The sequence below is a fragment of the Rhincodon typus genome, chromosome 23 (assembly GCF_021869965.1).
Source record: "Rhincodon typus isolate 14 chromosome 23, sRhiTyp1.1, whole genome shotgun sequence".
Classification (NCBI taxonomy): domain Eukaryota; kingdom Metazoa; phylum Chordata; class Chondrichthyes; order Orectolobiformes; family Rhincodontidae; genus Rhincodon; species Rhincodon typus.
Window position 1 is genome coordinate 14,355,771 of NC_063354.1, and position 19,401 is coordinate 14,375,171.

The 19,401-nt window shown below is 40.0% G+C and overlaps 1 long non-coding RNA gene across 1 annotated transcript; it reads right to left on the reverse strand.

Moving 5' to 3' along the window:
- Window positions 1-709: 709 nt before the first annotated feature.
- LOC125485880 lies at window positions 710-3,201 on the reverse strand. The gene is made up of 3 exons (XR_007264607.1): window positions 3,124-3,201; window positions 2,406-2,505; window positions 710-926 (listed from the first exon to the last, which is right to left on the reverse strand). It is a non-coding gene; the product is annotated as an uncharacterized LOC125485880 (long non-coding RNA).
- Window positions 3,202-19,401: the final 16,200 nt, after the last annotated feature.

Below are 19,401 nucleotides of genomic sequence, written 5' to 3' on the forward strand. Positions count from 1 at the left end.
TTAATTTTCATTAGTTATCGTGTCACTAAATAACCAATAGAAGTATAACGCAATAGGGTAGAAGTCTCTTTTTACTCTGAGTTGGTAAGATTTAAAGTGCCTGACCAGAAACAATGGAGTCAAGAGAATTAATAGTAGCATCTAAAAGAGGAGTTAGAAATCTGAAATGGGAAAATGATACGGAGAAAAGTCAGAGGAATGCAAGTAAGTGGATCATTATTTCAGAAAGCCAGTCCTGGTGCAATGGGAAAACTGGTCTCTTTCTGTGCTTAAAATTGTACTCTGCTCAAATTTGGACGAGACCATGCTCCTTTAAAGATACAGTCCATACGCATATTTTACTACTTGTGGAGTTCATCTGCCATTAGGCACACCCTTTTCTGATTTGCTGATGGTAATCAGGATCTTTAGCTCTGTGTGGTAACTGCCCAAGCTCTGGTACATAAGGTACTACATATAGATGCAGATTTCACAATTCAAGCCCTGTAAAAAGTAACAGCAACAATTTTATCACAATCATAATAGTTGTATACCAACAGGTTTGGTTTCAATTTCCACTAAAATAAAGGATTATTATAGTACTGAAAGTCAGAGGAGTCAATGGATTTCAGGTGAGGACCAACACCATTTGAATGCTATCAATCAAATTCTCACATGGAACACAAGTGAAGAGGGGACAAGAATAACAGCCCACAGTTGACAGTCATGCAACCCCTAGTGGCTCAAGAGCTTCCAGGTAAGTGGCAAGGAGGATATCCTGGGAAGATCTAGCTGGTTGAAAGTGAGAGAAAAGGTCGTCAAAGCAATGGAGTGGTCCCAACTTGTCTTGGCAGGGCTGATTGCAGTCGTCCTCCTCCTACCTGCATCCAAGAATAGCTCTAGGTTCACCGACCAAACCATGAGAAAAATCGAAAGAGCTGTGAATGCTGTAAATCAGAAACAAAAACAGAAGTTGCTGGAAAAGCTCAGCAGGTCTGGCAGCATCTGTGAAGAAAAATCAGAGCTAACGTTTCAGGTCCGATGTCACCTGACTATCCGATGTCATGGATGCAATCAAACCATAAGTCTGCTTCTACCTAGTGGTAAAGTTGTGTTGACTTCACCCCTCAAGCCTCAGTTGGGGTCACATTGATACAATGGAGTCCCATTGTGTGAATGATGCCGAGATTCTGATTGCTTTAGATGGGCAGCTCATATACCTGTAAAATCCTCTCAGTTTGAATCACAGACAGGAGGGATTTGTGTAGCTAAGTACCTCATTCATTTTAACAGCCATCAGCCAAGTTTCCCACAGACTTAAAACTCACCTTTAAAGGTTAATGAAACGTGAATGGCATGAAAATATATTTCTAAAGTCATCCTTAATAATAGGAGATGCCCAAAGCATATCCTGCTGAATTAGTAGCATGAAGCAATGTTATACCTACAGAAGCAGATTGATTTATTGAAAATTACCAGTCAAACAATAGTATTTTAAGTTATGACAAAATTTATGATGTTTGCATTGCAGCAACATTACAAACACAAATATTATTCAAGCCTTGTTTACAGAATCCTATAAACAATTAGAAATGATGTTAACTAAGACTTTCATATAGTTTGATAAGTTATAAAAGATTTGAGTCCAATTAAATTAAATTTTATTTAAGAAAAAAGTACTTTCAACAATTTCTTGTTTACTTTTACTCAATAAACATTATATTGATCAGAGCCAGATTTGTGTGAAGAATATTGAATAGCCTTTTCCTAGAGACTTCAATAAATTTAGGCATTAACTTTCTCATAAGAAATGAACAAGTTTTAAAATATACTGTAGAAATATCTTAATGCGAAATTTCGAAAAACAAGTCTTCAAATCTCCACTGTATTTCATAGAGTTAATCAGAGATTTTGACAAAGAATATAAATGAATGATTTTCTAACTAAGTATAAAATGTAACTTTTAGGAACACAAATTATTTTTAAAAATAGACAGTAATTGAAACAAATAAAGAGCATTTGAATAAATTTTGACCTAGCCAGAGATGGCAAGATCCCATAAACAAAGAAAAAGAAAATCCAATACAAATTAATCTGAAAGAAAGTTGTAATGAAACCTCTCATTGTCCTGAAATGGTGCAGTTTTGATTGCAGTTGTTTAAAAAAAAGTGGCACAGAGAGGAGGAGAAAATCTGGGCCTGTAAAAACAGACCAACCTTTTTTGTGCAGTATAAAGAACTATTTGTTTTCAATCAACAAGAGGGTTAGTGACACTGTGGATTGTACAGTAGCAAACTGCAGCATTCAAGAGCACACAGCAAATTTGTGCCAGCAATTCCCTATAATGATGCATTTTTTTCCAGAATACAGATGTGCTGCTCTCCTGAGGGACGAACAGAAGACAAGATAAGACTCATTAATCTCACCTCCCTTGTGAAGAACAACAGACCAGCACTGACAGAGCTTAGCAAGTGAATCACCTATCCATTCTTTTGATCAGGATTTGATGGATAACTTCGGAGCAAACTGAAAAGGAAAGGGGAGGAAAGTGAAATGAGTTTGGATCAATTTATTCAGTAGTAATCCAGCAACCCTGAAGCAATATTGTTCAAAGATACCATTTTTCTTGAACAATTGCTTTGGGATATTTGAAAAAGCAAATCGTGTTTTTAAAAATCGTAATGTTGTTTCTGAATATGATAAGTTTCTCTGCAAACAGTGAGGTCTCATCATGCCTTACCAAATTAAAATGTGAGTACACAGATTAGAAATATTTTTCCTGAGATTTCACTGCATTGAAGGAAAGTACTATCAGCCAAGTTTGCAAAAGGGGGAAATACAATATAGATCAAAAAGTCAGTGATGGATGTATGCATTAGTGAAATTTAAATAAAAGGTTAAGTAACATTTAGCAAACTGAATGACATAGTTAATACCAAAACTACTCAAACATGTAACTGTACTTATTGATGGAAGAACATTAACAGCAGTTTGTTTCACTCTCTTCACTTACAAAAATCCTGTGTAAACAGCAGGAGAGGTTTACCATGAAATGAAAAATTCTTTTCACTGATAAAAATCTCTTGGCACATCATTAAAAAGATATTTCAGCTTGTTTATGAACAGCCAAAAGAAATACCATACATTGCAGCATATAAGTCGACCTCTGAAGCCTCCAAAACACCTTGCAAAGATGTGGGACTGGGGAGGGGGGCAACTTATATACCAAGTATAAAATGTGATCCATGAGTGTGGGTGGTTACCATTTTGAAATGTCAAACACCTGTCAATTCATGTTAAATGAATGTGGCATGTTTTAATGAGTGAAGTGATTGTAAAAAGACACCTTTAATCACAATCAAAGTGTCTTAAAGCAGTTGAATTCATTGCCTTCTCATGCATCATTTTCATCAAATTCAGTTGTTGCTTTGGCGAGACCATTATCTTTGGAATCCCACTCTGGATCAGAATTAGCACCTGCCCCTTCAGAATCATCTTCCATTCCATCCAATGAATTGGCTATTCTACATCTCTTGAATGGTCTGATGACACTTTGTCATTGATAATGAACCGCACAAAACATCAAGAGAGGAGTGCACATATTTCCACTCAGGATAAAAGTTTGTTTCTACAATAGGCTATTCCATTTGATATGGACAAGATCTGTGAATGTTTTTTTGAACTACAAACATAAACCAGTGCTGGCACGATGAACCAAATGACCTCCTTTGTGCCATAACAATTCTGTGGTTTATTAGATTCCGCTGGGGTAACTGCAATGCATGTGAGTTATTTCTTTACAGGCATTTCTTAATCTGATTGGCTATTTGGGCTGGAACCTTAAAGGGATCTGAAGGATGTGGGCTATCATGAGATTTGAGATAAAATTGGACAAGTAGGCTGTCAAGGCCCATCTCAGTGCTCCATTTTCTGCAGGTTGTGTGGCAAGATTCTCACAAGGCAGTGACACATTGCCAAGTGACAGTGATTAAATGCCTCTTTTATGTCTCAACTCACCTCATTAATTTTTAGCTTTCTATCTTGCCAAACTCGCCAAACAAGCTGGACATCTGGAAAACTTGGCATGGAAACAAGAGTGGATACCTGGCAGAGACAATAATTTGAGCCTGGTGACTTTGGCTGATGGAGGAAAAGTGCAAAAAGGCAAGGTAAGGTATGCATGGTGGAATGCTGGGAGAGTCCAAGCAGACTCGGAGTAAGTGAACACCAAGAGAGCAAGCGAAGAGCCCTGAGATGCATGATCTAGGTCCATGAGCTAGGGACTTTGCTGCAGCATTACAGCACAGTTGTCAGAGCAGCCTGAGGTGCAGCTTTGAAATGCAAAAGCATCCTCAGAGCTGATCAGAGATGTGGCATGAGGGTTCATAGTGGCTGCCAATACCCGTGGCTGTGAAGTGCATGTGGCTGGCACTCTTGGACCGTGCGTTAAGACGTTGATGTGCAATGCCCAACATGGAGGCCTTTCAGAGACAGCAGCGAACTGAAATCGCCAGATACCCACTTTGGCTTCCGTGTCAATTGTCTCAACATCTAGCTTCTTTGGCATGTTTGGTAAGATAGTATGGTGAATACTAATAAGGCGGTTTGGCCTGTAAATAATGCATTTAACTAGTGTTAATCCCCCTTAAATGGCAATCTGCTGCTTTCTAGTGTGAAACTCACTGCACCACTTGTCAAAACATAAAGCATGGAGTGAGATGCTACCAAGGTTAAGATAGACCTCAATGGACTTCTTGTGCATTTCTGCCACAAATCTCACTGGAGACCACATGACTTAGACCCCTATAAGATTCCACTCATGATTTCTGGTGGTCAAAATTATTAGAGCCATGTTGTACACTGGATCGGCTTATACACCGCAACCTTTGGTAATTGGAGGAAAAATTAAGTTCATATTCACTTCCAAATGATCCCTAGTTGTGTAACTGCATTTGGTAGAGGCAGTAAAGAGGCAAACTGAACAAAACACAATGGGCGAAGATATGATTCATCGCTGACCTCTGTCACAATCAGTTCAAGTCCCACCATCTGAAAATGAGCACCCAACATTGCTGCCAATTCAGAAAGTAAACAAAATGGCTGAACAGGAGTTAAGAGAACATGCCACAAACAGACCTATTGTGTTACATGGCTCAAATTTTAAACAAATAATTGAAAATTGTTTTGTGCAAAACACACTGGCTCAAGAAGGTTCACTCTGTTGATCCAATAAATCTGAAATAAGATTCAGTGACAAGAAGGAATACACAAACTGCAAACACTTCAAATAAAGAACAGTGGAATGCTGCTAAACTGGTTAACACCAGCCAACATCACAATGATGATCACTTAAAGCAGAAATAAATGTAATAAGGCTGCAGAGTAAACAAAATAAATATTAAAGTAGATATAAATGCTATATTTATTTGGTTAATGCTTGCACTTAAAGTATACAAAATGCAAAGGGTGAAACATGCAATATAACTTTTGAAAGATTCGAAAACTGTGCTCAAAATCGCTTGAGACTCAAATCCCTAATTCCTATATATGAGGTTCAAAAAGAGCAGTATACCCAGGGGTCTCAGCAACAGGGGTAAGGGTAAAAAGGGAGGTCACTCCTGGGAAGACGGTTACCTCTTATTGGCCCCAGAGTACTGGCAAAGGAGGTCCCCTCACCAATTACCCTGATACCAGCGGCAGCTAAGGTGCTGGGCTTCTTGTATAGCATGGGCCTTGCTGTCACTGGTTCAATCTTGGCAGGAGGCACGTGGGGACATCCCCAGGCTTCCTCCTCCCCTCCTAAAACTTCAGGCAGGTTTAGGTGGAGGTGTGGTGGGCGGGCAGAGGGAAGGTCACCTGCAGTACTTCATGTGCCAAGCCCCCTTTCCACCCAGGCTTCAAACCCACCAACTCTCAGGGTCACCTTCTCCCCTCCTTGCTGTGCCATGAGCAATGGCGACTAAGGTGAGAAAACACAGAAAGATTTAAAACATCAGAATCTTGATGTCAGGAAATCTTTTCATGATTTCTCCTTAAGCTTTCAGTGGTGATTTCAGATCATTGAGCAGCAACTATGAGGGGATGATTCTGACATGTTTGGGTTTAATCGAAGTTGTGTCGGGTTTTATGAAGGGATTTCTCACTGTATCTTACCAAACTTGTCTTGTTAACTATGGTGTCCCTCATGTCTGATTCTGGCCCATTTTTCCACGACAACTCGCCACTCAATGGATACGCAGGAATTCACCAGATTCCCTTGTGGCTGCACCATCTTTAAAAGCCCATTTTGCATCCAAGCAAGTTCTGTCAGTCTGGAGCTGCCCGCACAGTTCCTGACTTTTTCTATGGCCATGACAGACAGGAAGAAATTGGCACACCACACCACTTTTCAGGCAGGGACCTGGAGATCCTGCTAGATGAGGTGATGCAGTCATGGGACTTGCTCTTCCCCCAGGACCAGCAAAGGAGACCATGATCTACATCATGCCAGCATGGTCTGAGGATGCCATCCAGGTCAACATACTCTCAGTCATGTGGATGAATGCCCAGCACTGTAGGAAGGAGGTCACTGTCCTTCTCTCCTCCCTCAATGTACAGGTCACCATCTTCTATTTGATATCTCACCCACACTCTAGCTCTGCTTCTGTGCTCATTTTCTACCAAGACACATACTCCACCACCTTTACTATTGCCTGCAACGTCTTTCTCAACTTGCTGTCACCCTCCTCAATCCCCAACACCGCTAAGCCTGTACGTCCTCTGTGCTGCCTACTCAATCATTCACCTCACTTGCACCAGAAATTACAGCTGTACCCACTTTCATTTCCCTAAATTGCTGCCTCCCTTTCATTCCAGAGGGAAGAAGACCCCAGAAAGCAGAAAGACTCAAGGTGGGTGGTGAGCTGCATGAGTTTCAGCATGAGAGCATGACAACATCCTGACTCTGTCCATCCTTAGTGGCTGACCCCCTGATCAAAGGCTATCCCCCTTGACTTGACTGAGACCTGTTGACAACCATGACCAACTCCCTTACAAAAGGAGAATCAAACCAGATTCAAAGCACTAACTCTGTTTCTCTCTCCACAGATGCTGTGCTTCTCAAGCATTTTCTGTGTTGATTTCTGATTTCCACCATTCACTTTGCTTTCAATCCTTAATTTGTGTCTGCGTTAAACGGCACTGCAAGACAGCAGGAGTATGAATCTCACATCTATACCTGTGGGAGCAAAGCCCAAGAAAACAAAGCAAGGCAAAGACATTGAGAGCATCCAGTTGGGCTGACAATGAACAAAAAACCCAGAGATACAGCCTGGTCCAGACAATGAGCTGGCTATGTGTCCTTGAGCACAAGTTGTCCTTGCTACAGCATTACAATGATAGTTGCTGGAGCAGCCCAAGATGTAGCTTTGAAGGACAGGAGCATCTTCTAAGTGTTTCAGAGATGTGCCATGAGGGTTCTTAGAGGTGGTACATGTCAGATGCCAATGTCCATAGATGTGGGATGCGTGTGGCCAGTGCCAATGGACCATATTCTGAGATGTTAGTGCCCAGTCTCCTTTGAAGAAAATATTGAGTTGAATTTGCCAGGTATCCACATTGGTTTCCTTGTTGTGTTTTCTCAATGTTTAGTTTGCTTGGTGAGTTGGGTATGATGGGATGTGGGATATTAAACAGATGAGTTGGACTGTCAACAAGGTGTTTCACAAGCAATAAGCCCCATGAATTGGCAACTTGCTGCTTAGTGAGAAACTCGCCATGTTGTTTTTCAAAAACATAAGAAATGAAGCCAGCTGCTCCTGACTTTGAGATTGAACTTGTTGAACTTTTCGTTTGATTCAACCATAAATTTCACCATCATCCACCTCACTCAGACCCCAATAAGATTCAGCACCTTACTTCCATATATTTGCATCTTATTAAATATTTAAATCCTCATATTCAAATGTTTCCTTCTCCAAGAAACTAGATATTGCAAATTCTTGATAGGTAAATGAAAGTGGGTACTTAGCAGCTGCAGCTCACCAAATGCTTGTCCCAGCTGCAGTGCAATTGTTCCTTCCCCACCTGCTCCATGGGCACCATTCTCCTTGACTCTTTATCCATACAAATTGGCATTAGCAAACCACCAGCCTCACCATATTATCATGCCTGCTCTCCATTCAACTCTCATACCACTTCGGCCTTTCAGTTCTTTGGAGCTTGCCGGCATCTGTGACTGGCATGTTTCTGCCAGGCCATTCTCTGTGCATGGACGTACACACATCGTACACATCTACACAGCATGTATCTTATGGCTCTTAGCTTGCTTTCTTAGCACTCACACAACTATGTGCTGACTTGGAGGCCGTCATTCTCTTGTTTATGACACATTAGATTCTTAGCCACCAGGATATTTAGTGCTTAGTTACAGGCTTCCAGTCTCTGTGGCTTGTATTGCTTTGTAAGCACAGAGGGAGAGATAGGCAGCTTATCAAAGTGGAGACCACTGAACAGCCAAGGGGAAGGACATGCCACTGTGCAGCACCATGCATCATGTCAGTGTCATGCCTGTAGCATGTGCCAACAGTTTACACCGTAAACATGTTGCATGTCATTCCAGGATAGGGCCATTTGTTAACATCAAATTGGAGCAGTCGTTAGTGAGGTGAAGGGGAACTTATGGTCAGTCAGTGGTTGCTACTATAAACATTCACAGAGTGTGTCCTAATCCATAGCATTGGCCACAGTTAGGCAGGTGCTTGCTCTACCAAATCCAGTCAAAGTTCCCTTTCACACAGCCACTCTAACAGTCTGTGCATGGTGACCAGAGGTTTGACATGTTCACAGCATGGACACGGCAACCTCAAAGGTTTATGCAGGAGAATAAAGAAATTGTCATGAACAATGGTATATGGATCCATGTCCTTGCTGTCTGAGGGTTGGTCAGTTGGAGCGGTGTGAAAGCATCAGTGCTGGGAAGATGGGAGGTAGCAAATTTTCCTGCATAAAGAAAAATGTAGGTTGAACATGACGAATGTCAATGGAGCAGCTGTTAGTGTTCCAGTGAATAAATAGAAAGCACAGAGGGGAGGAAGCATTAGCAATTTGGGAAAACAATGTAAGTGAAAGCTGATGAGTGGATGTGATGCATGCAATACTAGGAGCTGTAGTCCAGGATTCTTGATGAGGGGCATGTGCAGTGCCATAGTTAAAGTGAGCGTGGCTCTCTGAGTGCGAGGTACCAGAGAGAAGATGCTGGCTCCTACCCTATGGAGCACAGAAGATCATTGACCTTCCCTCTTCACTGCTAGAAGACTCACTTCACCTAGAACCTTTCAGTGGCCTGTGCTGCAATTTGTGTCTAGGCTGGCTTGGCTGGTAGCAAACCTCCTTTGGAAGTCTCCAGGAAAGAGACTGCACTCCTTTCCAGCACTCCATCCACCAAGACCTCTAAGTTCCTGTCCACATAGATAAAACTACAAGAGAGGCAAGAGTGGACACTGGACCACTGGAAAATGAGGCTGGAGAAGGAGTCATGGGGTCAAATAAATGACTAAGGAATTGAATAGCTACTTTGCATCTATCTTCACGGTGGAAGAACACCAGTAGCATGCTGGAATTTCAAATCGGGGACAGAGTGTGGTGGCCATCACTAAGGAGAAGGTGCTGGGAAAGGTCTGAAGGTGGACCCAAACTGGATGGACTACACCCCAGGAGATTGTGGAGGCATTGGTGGTGATTTTTCAGGCATCACTGGAGTGAGGAAGTGTCCCAGATGATTGGAACATGGCCAAAATAACACCCCTGTTTAAGAATGGATGAAGGCAGAAGACAGGAAATTATTGGCCAGTTAGCTTGACCTCAGTTGTTGGTAATATTTTAGAGTTCATTATTAAGGGTGAGATTGTCGAGTACTTGAAAGTGCATGGTAAAATAGGGCTGACTCAGCACAGTTTCGTAAAGGGGAGGACATGCCTGTCAAAACTGTTAGAATTCTTTGAGGAAGCTATGACCATGTTTAACAAAGGAGAGCCAGCATACATAATCTATTTGGATTTCCAGAAGGCCTTTAACAAGGTGCCTCACAGGAGGCTACTAAATAAGATAAGAGCCCATCGTGATAGGGGCAAGGTACTGGCATGGATAGAGGATTGGTTGACTGGCAAAAGACAGAGAGTGAGGATAAAGAGGTTTTTTTCAGGATGGCAGCCGGTGACGAGTGGAGTTCGACAGGAATCCATGTTGGGACCCAAGTATTCACATTAGACATTAACGGTCTGGACAAAGGACCTGCGGGCATTGTTTGCTAAGTTTTGCAAATGACACAAAGATAGGTGGAGGGACAGGTAGTGCTGAGGAAGTGGGGAGGCTGCAGAAGGCCTTGGACAGGTCAGGTGAGTGGGCAAAGAAGTGGCAGATAGAATATAATTTGGGAAGGTATGAGGTTTGCAATTTTGTAGGAAGAATTGAGGCATAGATTATTTTCTAAATGAGGAAAAGCTTTGGAAATCTGAAGCATAACGGGACTTAGGGATCCTAGTTCAGGATTCTCTTAAGGTTAACATGCAGGTTCAGTTGGCAGTTAGGACGGCAAATGTAATGTAAGCATTCATTTCAGGATGATTAGAATACAAAAGCAGGGATGTACAATTGAGGCTGTATAAAACTCTGATCAGACCACTTTGGAATATTGTGAGCAATTTTGGAGCCTGTATCTAAGGAAGGATGTGTTGGCTCTGGACGGGATCCAGAAGGGTTCACAAGGATGATTCTGGGAAAGAAGGGCTTGCCACAAAAGGAGTGGTTGAGGACCCTGGGTTTGTACTTGATAGCATTTAGAAGAGTAAAACGGAATCTCATTGAAACTTACAGAATACTGAGAGGCCTGGATAGAATGGATGCAGAGGAGATGTTTCCAATAGTAGCAGAGACTAGGACCTAAGGTGCCCTTCTAGCTCTGCAGCCACATGATTGCCTGAGAATGGCAGGAAGAGTCCAGCTGCATAATTATTGAGATGAAGAATATTAGATTGTGTGTCAGAAAAGACATCCAAAGCCACAGCAGATTGGCACCATTAATTCTACTTGGCAAAACATTTTAATTGAAAATGGACAAATTCCACCCAGAATATCTTTGAATATAACCTATTACTGCTATGTCAAACATGTCATCCCTCATCCTTCTACACGATAGGGAACATAGACTGAGTGTAGGCAATCATCCTTGTAACTTAGCCTTTTACCCTTGCTATCACTCTGGTGAATTGATGCTGCACTCATTCCAAAGGTTAATATATCCTTAATGTGGTGCATGAGACATAACTGAATACAAGACTCCAGATGAGATTTGATCAAGATCTATAGAACTCCTCCCTGTTTTTGTTCCAACTACCTTGTGTGAGAGGCAAATATTCCATAGACATGCTGATTGTTTCTTATATGTATTTGCTTGCTATTTGTGACTTGTCCACTTGAACATGCATATCTCTCTGTTCCTTAAAAACTACTCTAATTTATCTTTCTTTGATCCAAAGTGGATGACCTGACACTTCTTCACATTGAGCACCATTCACCACAGTTTGGGCCACCAACTAAATCTGTCTATAACCCTTCACACATCCTTACTCCCATCACAATAGTCATTGTACTTGCATGGTATCTGTTAACATATTCTGGTCATCTTTTGGTTCCTGGATCTTTGAAATAATCACATTTTATTTGAGAAAATCTTAGAGCTTTTTCCATTATTTCCAACTTGAATTACTGCCTGACTAGGAGACTTGCAAGGTCAGTGATGCATTACACAGCACCAGGCTCTCCAGCACCACCATGATTGTTGGAACACTGGCCCCACTGGCTAATTAGTTTCTAGTTCTTTGCAGACACTACAACAGGAAATAACCGTATCATCAATGGATTTAGATATATAATCCTCTATTCTTTCAAGTAATTAATTGCTAAATATACTGAACAGACTACAGATCCCTGAGGAGCAATACTTCTTGCTAATCAGAACAAATCTACATAAATGTTATATGCAAATAGTTTGGTTTAATCTGTTTTATTTTTTCTTTGCATAATAGATAGATGTTTTACTGTTGAAACCAGATCTGCAGCATTGTGTGTTTGTGTTTTAGTGAAAGATCACCTCATTAAATAAAAACAAAATGAAATATGATCTACGATCTCAACTAGCCTTTTTTATTTCTACAACTAAAATTATAGGAGATACCAGGAAAAAATGAAGGAAACCATCCTGTCATTCTTCAGGATATTATATTGAATGGTACTTATTTAAACCAGAAGTCCAATAAGATCAATTATCACATAAAGCAAATTATACATTCAAGGGTTGGTGTATCAACATTTTGCTAGTCTATTATTAAGATCCCAGCTGATGTTACTACTGGACAAGTCAGATCCCAGACTAAAATCTTGCTTGATGATTCATATTTTGTTTTGTTTTTATTTAATGAAGCGGTCTTACACTGAAACACAAACATACAATGCTGCACAGCTAAAACAGATGGTCATCATGCAAAGAGAAGAAGACAAAATACAATAAACCAAACTATTTACATGTAACACAATTTGAAACATTTCAAAATGCACAGTCAAAGTACATTTCAATCTAGCCTAATATTATCATACTCAAACACCAGACAGAATCTCTATCGCATCTATAAATTTGACTTAACTGTTTCTTTGGATTCCTGGTCTTGACAATTTTGTAGGTCTTCCTTGACTATTCACATAACATATTCACCTTCAAATATCCCCTTCAGGGTTTTAACAAAACACATCTAGTCTGGAAGTTTCAACGAAAATTCTTACAAAGGTGTAACATATGTTGTAACTTTTTCAACTAATTCTTTTTACACTGTGAAACTAGTTCCTGTATCAAACTTCAATCAGGACTTCTAGGAACTACAACTGAAAGCTTTCCAAGCTATGGGTTTTTCACCCAAGCAAAAAATAAAATCAATTCCTAATCCTTCTAACCGAAAGCAGGCTATTGCTCCTCAATGTTCACCGTCTGATCATAAAAATCTCCCAAGCCAAAACAAAAATTCTCCCAATGCAAACAAATACCCATTATCACCCCAGGAACTCCCTCTCTCATATTAGTGTTTTTAAATAAAGGCTCCAGAAATACTGAGAATTTAAGCATTAAACCTCCTCATACATGCAGACTAAAACTCACATGCCCCTAGTTCTGAGTCCAAATTCTGAACTATATATCTCACCTTACATCACATTATACGTTAAAGACTAATCCATTCTAAAAATCAGTTCAAATCATTCTGGATATGATTTGTGAGTGCAAAGTTACACCCAGCTTGAATAAACCATACTTACAGTTATAGTAACTGATCAAATAATTACATTTCAACCTGTTTTATTGAGAGATGATAACTCACAGAAGCTTAGATTTGAGTAAATATCATGATGAAGAGCTGAAAGAATTTTTTTCCTAGAACCCACATATAAATAAATCACTTTCATTTCCTCATTCTACCTGTTATGTCTTCTCACCAGAGTATTATTGGAAAAAAATGCTCCCCAGGCTGATGTTGCACTATCTGTCAAGGTCACTCCCTAATTCATGACATGTTCCCAGATTACCTTGACCTGATACTGGGTGCTTGAAAAAGGTAACATCAAGGTTGGGAAATTGGAAACATCAGCCTTAAAGAATTCTAATCAATGCTTGAAAGGGCATGGTCGCATGAGGTTAGGAATCGATTCAGCCTTTTCAAAGACAACTTGTATTTTAAATGTGTTTTTAACTATTCCAAAAAGCGTTATAAGGAATTACAAAAAATACGCACAAGGATTAAGGCAAGTGATGAAAGTGTTGTGACAGACAAATCTTACTTCAATGCTGATGGAGTGGAATTGTTACTGTGTGTTAGGAAAGTTTGGCACTCCAGGACAGGCTTGTCAAATGACAGGAGTAGAGCATAGCAGGAAATGATAACTAAGTTCAATGTTGTGCATGCTATTGCCGGCTTTGCAAATAACCACAGATAAAGTTGAAACATGTCAAGAGAATTATCAAGGCAAGACTGCCCAACAGTGCTATTCATCAATTGGATGCCCAGATATACATGCCACAAATTGTGTTTAACAACCTGGCCCATGATAACGGCTGCTCAAAATAGCTGCCCCCATCATTTCTTATGCTAACTATGCTCCAGTAGGGATAATGTTGAAGCTGCAGTTTACAGTTGAAAATCTCAACATATGCAAGCTGAAACTTAAATGTGACATCACTGAAGTGAAGGATGGATAAATCTGTGAAACTAAAATCAACGCATGCTCCATAAGAAAAATAACTTTTATTTTCAGATGTGAAAAGAAAGTGTTACCTTGTAATTGTATTGTCTTCTCACACATTTTCTAAAAAGAAAATTGAATCTTTAAGAAATCAAGCTATCCCAGATCCTCAAAATTGATCTTGTGTCTTATTGTGTCAGTATTTTCTTCAGATTACAACATCTTAATATTTATATTTCCGTGTCTCAACAGAAAAGTATCTATAATGTTCCACTTGCAAAGATTCAAAACATGTTTTGAAACGTGCCTTTTAACAAAGAGAAAAACTTCTTGTTTGGTCTCAGGAGAGCTTTTAAAGTGAGTAAATAGAAGACCCTACAAGAGAGGGGGCAATCTTGGGCTTAACTTTCATCAGTGAAGCTGATCAAGTGGTTGAAGTATCTTTGGAAGAGACAGTGATTATAACTCCATTAGATTCAAGATCGTTATAGAAAGGACAAGGATGGGCCTGAAATCAAAGCTCCCAACTAGGTGAAGGCTGATATCAATACAATCAGATATGGTTTGGCCAGAATGGACTGGGAGCTGATACTTTTAAGTAAATCTGTATCAGAGCAGTAAGATGCTTTCAAGCAGAGAATAGGAACAGTGTATGGCCAAAATGTTCCAATAAAGAAAAAGGGTGAGAACAACAAAATCTAGCAAACTTTGGATGTATTGGGCTAAACGGGATTGGATATAGAGAAAAAGGCGGGCTTATGGCAAATACTGAGCATAAAATAGCAAACATCCTAAAGGAATACAGAAGATGAAATGAGAAACTTAAAAAGAAAATTAGGAGAGCAAAAAAAAGCATAAGAAAGAATATTAGAAGGTAAAATGAAGGAAATGCTAAGTAATTTTAAAAGTACATAAAGAATAAAAGGATAGCTAGGGAAAGAATAGGGCCCATTAAGGACCAGCGTGGTAACTTGTGCATGATGCTGGAGGATACAGGTAGGGTACTAAATTCATATGTTGTGTCGGTGCTTACTAGTGAGAGGGATGACGTGGGTAAAGAAATCAAAGAGCATACTGTGGTACATTTAAAGAAATTAGCATAGACAGAGAGGAGTTTCTGAGTGGTCTGTTAGGCTTAAAGTAGGTACATCTCCAGGGCAGGATGAAATATATCTCAGGCTGTTGAGTGAGGCAAGGAAGGATATAGCAGGGGCATTGCCAATAACTTTCAGTTCTTCTCTGGACACAGGACACGTACCAGAGGACTGGAGGGCAGCCAATTTTTTTCTGTTATTTAAGAAGGGAGCAAAGGATAAACCAGGAAACTGCAGGCCAGGCAGTCTAACATCAGTGGTAGGGAAACTATTGGAGGCAATTCTAAGGAACAAATTTAATATCCACTTAGAGAAGCAGGGATTAATCAAAAACAGTTAGCATGGTTTTCTTAAGGGGAACACATCTGACAACTCAATTGACTTTTTCGAAGCAATGACCAGATGTGTAGATGAGAGCAATGCACTATAGTCTACTTAGACTTCAGCAAAGTTTTCGATAAGATCCTGCATGGGAGACTGGTAGCGAAGATAAGTGCCCATGGGATCCAAGGAAATTTGGCTATATGGATCCAGAATTGGTGGAGTGGCTGGAAGCAGAGGTTGATGATCGAGGGGTGTTTTTGTGACAGAGCATCTGTGTCCAGTGTGGTCTCACACAGATTAATGTTGGAGCCCATGCTGTTTGCAGTATATATAAATGGTTTAGACTTGAATATAGGAGGGTTGATCCGTAAGTTGGTGGATGATATGAAAATTGGAGATAGCAAGAGCTGCCGATGCTGGAGTCAGAGTCAACACAGTGTGGAGCTGAAGGGACACAGCAGGTCAAGCAACACCAGAGGAGCAGGAAAGTCAATGGTTTGGGTCGGGACCCTTCATCAGGATTCCTGAAAATTGGTGGGCTGGTAAATAGTGAGGAGGGTAACCTTAGATTACAGGAAGATATAGAAGGGCAAGTCCGATGGGCCAATCAGTGGCAAATGGAATTCAGTCTGGATGAGTGTGAGGTGATGCACTTGGGCAGGACAAACAAAACAAGGGAATACTTGATGAACATAGGACCACGGGAAGCACCAAGGATCAGAAGGACCTTGGTGTACTTGCCCATTAGTACGTTAAAGTAGTCTGACAGGTAGACAAAGTGGTTAAGATAACACATAAGATACTTGCCTTTATTAATTGAAGCATAGAGTTAAAGGACAGGGAGATTATGCTGGAACTGTTTAAAAAATTTGTTTTGGTCACCAGACTTGAAACGTTAACTGATTTTTTTCTTCACAAATGCTGCCAAACCTGCTGAGCTTTTCCAGCAATTTCTGTTTTTGTTCCTGATTTACAGAATCTGCAGTTCTTTTGGTATTTGTATAAAAAATTTGTTGGACCCTGCCTAGTGTATTGTGTGCAGTGCTGGAATCCACATTATAGGAGACATGTGATTGCACCGGAGACGGTGCAGAGGAGATTTACCAGGATGTTGCCTGGGCTGGAGAGCTTTATTTACGAAGAGAGATTGGACATACTGGGGAAGACACTGAATAGGGGCATTCTTGAAATGTCTAAAATTATGAGGGACACAGATAAGGTTTACAGGAAGGAACTATTCCCCTTGGTGGAGGGATCAATGACCAGTGCACAGATTTAAGGTAAACTGCAGGTAGTATTAAACATTTATCAAAACAAGGTAATTGTATGTTAATGTTTTTCAATTTCTGACACTGATGATAAAGGAATATGAGTAAAACAAAACACTTACGCTGAAATGGCATTAAGGCGAGAAATATTTCAAAGAATTTCAGAATTCTCCCAATTTAATATATTTTACTCAGATAATATTATTTGGTCAATATTTTAACATTTTGTTTTGATCTTTCCGCAATTAAAGTATCCAAAAGAATCTGGGACAAGTAGAATTGTTAGATCAAAAGCAAGACCATTGTAAGTTCCTAGTTCCTTTACCAATTCCTCTTCAAGCTCTGTTTTCTTGTGAGGTTTGCAATTACTGCTAATTTCACTCCACAAATTCTTTGTGACCAAAAATCTTCAGTCCAATACCAGGTTCTATTGGGTTGTCTTGTAACAAGTATCATTGCAGAGTGTGATTCTTTTTAGCGAGCTCTACTGTTGTTTGAAAAATAAATCTAAATATTTGTCCTGTTTACATTGATCAGCTGGCATTGACCAGAATGCAACAGTGCTGAAATTATTTTCTAAATCGATTTGAAATGTTTACACTTCCAATGGAATTATTGAACTCGTTTGTCCTCACTGCAAAACAAAGCCATCAAAAGCAGAAAATTATGGAGGCATAGCATCACTGGAAGAGGTCATTCAGCCCATTGAAACCATGCTAGCTCTATGCAGAGCAATCCATTCAGTCTGAGTCCCCTCAAGGCCCTACAAGTTTATTTCCCTTAATTGACTATCCATTTTCTTTTTGAAACCATTAATTTCTCTGGTTCCACAAACCTTGCAGCTGTGCATGTTCAAGATCATTGCCACTCACTGTGTCAAGAGGATCTTTCTCACATCCACCTTGCCTTCCTTGGCTAAAGCCTTCTATCGGTAACCCCTTGTTCTTGTATCATCACTGAATCCTTTCTACTGTCTCCAATTCTTTTCTCCAGCACAACGACCAAAACTTACTTAACACCCCATGCAAAATAACAAGGGAGAAATATGTTTAAATTCTGGGAAAGAGAAAATTATGGAGATATGCTACATATATGTTAGTTGTCAATAATCTCTCTCTTCTTTTCGAGATGTGTACTCATTTTCATCTTTTTGTTACAGAACTCAACATGATTTCCTTAAACCTTTAAAAGAGACTGCTCATTCTTGTTGGCACAGAGAAACCAGGTTTGTGCTGTTGTCTCTGTGCCAGCAATTACGTTTATAAATGCATAGCCTGTGTTTTACAGGTTTTAAAATAGGAATATGATACTCAGGGACAACACAAATAATGGTGCAAAGACTGTAGGAGACCTCACATTACAGTTACTGAGTTTAGACGCTGGGTGATTATCCCTCCAAGTTTTCACTAAGCTCCTTACAATGGCGTCACTTTTTAAGGTCAGTTAAAGGTCCATTACATCATGTCCTCTATCTCTCTTGGTTTTACAGCTAAAATACGTTAGCATTCAGAGAAAAAAGTTAGCTTTTCCATGCTGTTCACTGAAGTGCAACTAGTTAGTGCGTCATAGAATCTCCAGTGATGCAACATTCATCTTTGGCTACCCCGCAACCCTCACTCACATTATCTTCCACTCAGCAATGGTGGATCTTCTTGTCACTACCAGGGCTACACAGGATTCCCAATAACAGCACCATTTTTAAATGCTCAAACATGCACCAGGTCACGCACTGCCAGCTACGAGCTGCCCTTCACCATCCTTGTAGTGGGAAATATTATGGACTAGACCAGACCATACTCCCTCAAAATATTTTAAGGAGGTACCCTAGACCCTAACCTTATTTTAAAGGCCAATGTTCCAGATGCAATTCAATTGGTCAAACTACATGACATTAAGCAAGACACAATTTATACAAACACTACAGTTAAAATACAACAAAAGAAAAAAGAATAACTTAACTAAGTTGGAAAACTTAACAGAATAATAGATACAGTAACTGTTACTAATTAACTGTTCCAATATCGTAAAATCCCATATACACATCCCTTGGCAAAAAGGCAAATTCAGAAATCAGATTTTCCCACATGCAATGCCTGCAATAGGAAGAGAAACCCCAGCTTCTATCTGTAACCAAGAGAGGGAGAATAAATAGCTTCTACTTCTTCTAAACTCCAGTAGCCAATCTAGTAGCTAAAAAAAAACTTGAAATCCTGGTCTGTGGGAGCTGGCCACACACACCCAGGCTGCTTCTATTGTTCCAACATTTTTTTAAAAAACCCAGTCCTCACAAGTTGTTTATGTTAGCACAGACTACTCAGCACCTCTCATTCAATCTCTCTCTTAAAAGAAACCAGGACAGAATACATCTCCTCAAGCCACAGCAATGTCACAGTGAGCAATGAAAAACAAATGCCTCTGTGACACACAGCTAGCGTGGCTAACATTTCATTTCTATTTAAGAACCCCACTACGCAGGG